Below are 5376 nucleotides of genomic sequence, written 5' to 3' on the forward strand. Positions count from 1 at the left end.
GATGTTGTCTCTTCGTGTGTAACGTCTCTTCACTTCGAAGGTCAGTCGCAAGAGGGCGCTGCAGGCGTGCGCAGACTCCGTCCTCAGCTGCATATATCAAGAGGCCCACTGGTGTCAGTTATCTGCTCCTAGCTTGGAGAACCCAGGGCTTAGGGTAAAAATACAACAATACCTTGTACCATATAGGTATATAGATCTGATTTATCAATAAACACATTAGAAACCTTATGGTTAGAGGTAGAATTTCCAAAATCTAAACCTTTCTTCATTTGTACTGTTTATAGACCACCAAATTCCCCTCAGTCCTGGATAGATCTTTTTGAGGAGGAATGTAATGCAGCTCTTTCAGAAAACAAAGAGCTCATTTTAATGTGGGACTTTAATATTGACTTGATAAAAATTGAAAATAAAAAATGGATGAATTTCATAAAGTTTTAACCATTTTCATCTTCAACAACAAATTTGCACTGCAACACGTATCTGTGACAAATCAGAAACTCTTATTGATCATATTTACACTACTAATCCTGAAAAAATTGCTCATTGTCATGTTCCTTCATATGCTTTAAGTGACCACTACCCTGTATGCTTAAATAGAAAAATCAATATAAAGGTAAAGAAAGAAAATCATATCGAAATAAAGTATAGGTGTTTCAAAAACTTTAATGAAGATGTCTTTTGTGCAGACTTACATCAAACCCCTTTTCATATTGTTGAAATGGAAGAAGATATTGATATTTCTGTCGACAAATGGTATGAACTTTTTCAATCTAATTAAAATATAGATCTCGGATTTCGTTATACTACGTTATACTACATACGAAGATCTAACAAGTACCCTACAAGGTTTCACTTTTGTGACCTTATATAACGTAATATTTGACCCCAGAAAGTATTTATATCGACCAATCAGAATGCTCCTTATAAACGCGACCTAGGAACATGTTGAAGATGGCGACGTAGAAATGGAAAAACAACATAGAAAATGCATTAACTGAAATTTTGCCTTAGTACAAAGTGAAAGAATTGAAATTTGAGAAGAGACAAGTTTTGGAAATCAAAGATTGCATGGTCAGGCTTCCAACATGCTTCAAACGGGCTATGGAAGAGTTTACATACCAGATATCTGCTACCCGATAATCAAGTCAGCATTCAAAGGTAAATTCTCGAAAATAAGAGTATTAAAGGTTGACATTCTATCATTGGGCAACTTCTCGAGTGTTTATTAAAAAAAATCTTTGTGGAGGATTCACAGTGTACTGACAATATCCCAGAAAATACATTGCAAGTCTTCATTCTAATTCTCCTACCAAAAAATTATAATTTACAAAGTCAATGAAGATATGGGATCAGATAAATCTAAATTCATTGGTAATAGTATATAAATCATAATGTCATCTTATTAATGATATTCTACTGTGTACTTGCAAAGATATACATGTATACTTATGCCAGCACATGCAGAAGAAGTTTTAATATCTGCATACTTTTTTTACTTCTGTCACACACTGATACATGTTGATATCATGTGGTGCTCCAGATAATTGTTAGGGGAAATTTTCTGCCAAGAAAGAAATTAATTGTTCACTATTCTTGGACTCGGCTACAGTGGGTCAGAATGGCAATTAGTGTTTCAGTGTTCATTAAATATTAGCTTAATGCTTTGTGAGAAAAATAACTTCATTCTGTTTATATACATATAAAAAAGAAGATGTGGTATGATTGCCAATGAGACAACTCTCCACAAGAGACCAAATGACACAGAAATTAACAACTATAGGTCACCGTACAGCCTTCAACATTGAGCAAAGCCCATATCTCACAGTCAGCTATAAAAGGCCCCGAAATGACAATGTAAAACAATCAAACGAGAAAATCTAACGGCCTAATTTATGTTAAAAAAAAATGAACGAATAACAAGTATGTAACACATAAACAAACGACAACCACTGAATTACAGGCTCCTGACTTGGGACAGGCACATACATACAGAATGTGGCAGGGTTAAACATGTTAGCAGGATCCCAACCCTCCCCCTAACCTGGGACAGTGGTGTAACAGTACAATATAAGAACGAACTATAAAAATCAGTTGAAAGAGGCAAAAAGTGTTACTTTAACCATGTTAACCGTTCCAGAACAAATGGTAAAATTTCTGAATTTTTCGTTTCCATTCTCTAACTTTTAGTTTGCCTCAACCAAATGTTATGAAACTTATACACAATACTTATTACCAAAAAACTCAGATCAAGCACAAATTTGGGTAGCATCACTTTTACCGTTCTTCAGTTATGTCGTTTTATAACTTAATATGATCTGCAAGAGTGGGCATCATCTGTGTCCTGTGGACACATTCCCCATTTATTGTAGTCTTTTATACTCAAATATTTAGCTTTAACTACATGATTGAGTAACTTTGCAGAGGCGGATTTAGAGGGGGAGCTCAGGGGGCTCAGGACCCCTTTTTGGAAAAATTTGGTTGTTTATATAGGGAATCACTGAAGCATGGCTGTACAGGCCCCCATTATGAAGAAAATTTCTGGGTTCGCCACTGCTTTGTTTTCATTTGTAACATTACTAGTATAAATAATTTTGAAGACTTGATTAAGTAATTATGCTCTTGACTGATAGAATACTCTATCTTTAAATTCAACATGTCCAATACATATACTTGATCAATATATAGAAGAACAAGACAGACGAGGCTATCTCTATCATAGTACATACATGTATGTTAAATTGTTCAGAAAACAACCAACCATCAAACAAAATCAATAGGTATCTTATAAGATTAATGTCTGGAAATGATGATGCTAAACAAAAAGTAAAAAATGTGAAATGAAATGAAATACAAGTTTAAAGATTTGTGTACAGATTCTGATAATAAATACATGTACGTACAAATTTGATTAGGGAATCCACACCTCAAGGACTAATCCCAAAAAGGATTACTCAAGGGCCAGTGTTTTTATTTCCCCAAAAAATGTTCAAAGATAAGAAGATGTGGATCCTAGAAATGGATTCACAGTGTCAATTTATAAATTTACTTTTAGATAACGGTAAACCTACATGTATATCTGTAAGTAACATTTATTTAAGGACAATAAAACATTCTGTCATTAACCAGAGGAACATATCAATTAAAATGTGTTTGAATAAACACTAGTATTAAGTAACAGGGTACATGTAGGGAGGGAAACCCTAAACAAACATGCATGTACATTTTTTCTTCATCTTTTAGTCTGGAAAAGCTAGTAATAATTATTAAAGAAAAAAATTGAATGAGTTCCTCTGAAACGGATGTTAAATAATCTTAAATAAGCTTTATAATGGAGTTAGCATTGTTTTGAAATCAGAATATTCCATAAATATATTTAAATTGATATTTCAGGAGCAGACATTCTTCCCTGGTCTATATAGCTTTATTGAAAGGAATCAGACACAGAAAGTTTGGGGAAATGAAATTGAGAGTCACTGTGAATAATTCACACACATGCTAGACATAAAGAAATGGCCAGACACAGGCTTAGCTATAGAATCTGTATCAACTGGAAGCAACAGCATTTTCATCAGAAAACTAAAAAGGATGTGAAAAACATGAAACATGCATTTGGAAATGTTCAGCCGCCAAACAAATAGATATGCCAGAAAATGCAAATTGTTTTTCTAATATAAATGTCAATGATGTCTGTACAAAAGCAAAGATATAAAAGCCTTTTTCATTTATACATGTAACAGTCATATACAATACAGATTTAAGACCATCAGACAATCTTTAAATCTTTGGAAGCCACAGTACCTAGTCCAAGACATTCCATATTTTCAACTCGTTATGAAGACAAATTTGACCAATTTGGTTTCCAATAGAAGTTTAAAAATAAGTTCTACATGTACATGACATGATGATCACCAGCAATGAAGGTGATATAGGATATAATATTCAAAGTAGAGAAGTATAAAGTGAATTTGAACCTCCCACCATAATAGCATTCTGCACATTTTGGATCACATATGGATCAAGCTGTTGTACTTGTGAACTAAAAGATTGTTGCTTGTTTGTTGTCAGGTACATTGTTCATGTTGACAGTGCTATACGTTCATTAAATAAAATGCAGTTCAGAACAGTTATATTTTAGTAATAGATAGATTTCTTCTGTCTTTATTTGAACGGATAAACCAGATAATTAAAAAAAAAAATTTCTGACAACTATGTCTGTTCTGGAACTGAAGACTACCTTCACTTTTTGTATCTTCCTTGTTCATTTTCCTCCAGATAAATTACTGACTATCACCATGAGGCTTATAACATGTATAAGTAGGCTTAATTCCTCCAAGGTCTCCAGTTATGTCCTGTCTGTGACAAAAGTTTCAGAATACAAGACATGCAAAACATGAAATGCTAATCGGACAACAACATTTACTATTTATATGAAGTTTTATATTTCAGAGGGTAGAAATCATGGATTTGTCATTCTTAAAATCATAATCATGATAATGTATAAGGAATCCTTATGTTTAGAAGTTTCTGTCAAGACATTTGTCCATTGTCCTTATTCCCTTTTCATTGTTTAGTGCTCCTTAAAAAACTACAAGTGTAGTGATTTTATCAAGTGAATTTGTAGCATATTATAAGTAATACGATAACTATATTTGGTATACATGTATGGGATCAAAGGTTTACATGTACATGTGTTGTCAGACGGGGTTCAACTTGTCTCTCAATTTTTTGTCCAGCCCCGGGTTCTCACTAAGGCGAGTCCTGGACTCATCATTTTCAAAACTTGCGAGTCCCAAGATGCATGAAAATTGTAAAATGTTGTATCAACTGAGCACATACATGTATATCACCATTTTATCACAAAAGTTAAAAAATAATCTAAATTTTGTGTAATTAGGGATAGTGATGCGGCGGCGTTATCTCACTTCTTAAAAGCTTAATATTGCAGAAGGTAGAAGATCTGGATGCTTCATACTTTGTATATAGATGCCTTATGATATGAAGTTTCCGTCAGTCATATGTCTATTGTCATTGACCTCATTTTCATGGTTCAGTGACTACTTGAAAAAAAAGTTCAGATTTTGTTTCATGGATCAGTGAATAAGGTTAAGTTTTCATTGTCAAGTCCATATCTCGGATACTATAAGCAATAGGTCTACTATATTTGGCGTACATGTATGTAATGATTGTAAGGTGTACATGTCCAGCTGGCAGGTGTCATCTGAGACCTCATTTTCATGGTTCAGTGTTACTAGTTTAGTTTTTGTGTTTTGGTCTGTTTTTCTAATACTGTATGCAGTAGGTCAACTATATTTGGTGTATGGAAATATTATACAATGTACATACATGTATCAGTCTGGCAGGTTTTATTTGACCTTG

General features: G+C 33.6%; 1 long non-coding RNA gene across 1 annotated transcript; it reads left to right on the forward strand.

Moving 5' to 3' along the window:
- The first annotated feature begins 768 nt into the window (after positions 1-768).
- On the forward strand, positions 769-4144 carry LOC127711216 (uncharacterized). Its single transcript, XR_007986599.1, has 2 exons — positions 769-1158; positions 3391-4144. It is a non-coding gene; the product is annotated as an uncharacterized LOC127711216 (long non-coding RNA).
- The last annotated feature ends 1232 nt before the right edge of the window (positions 4145-5376 follow it).

This window comes from Mytilus californianus, unplaced genomic scaffold (genome assembly GCF_021869535.1).
Source record: "Mytilus californianus isolate M0D057914Y unplaced genomic scaffold, xbMytCali1.0.p SCAF_8, whole genome shotgun sequence".
Classification (NCBI taxonomy): domain Eukaryota; kingdom Metazoa; phylum Mollusca; class Bivalvia; order Mytilida; family Mytilidae; genus Mytilus; species Mytilus californianus.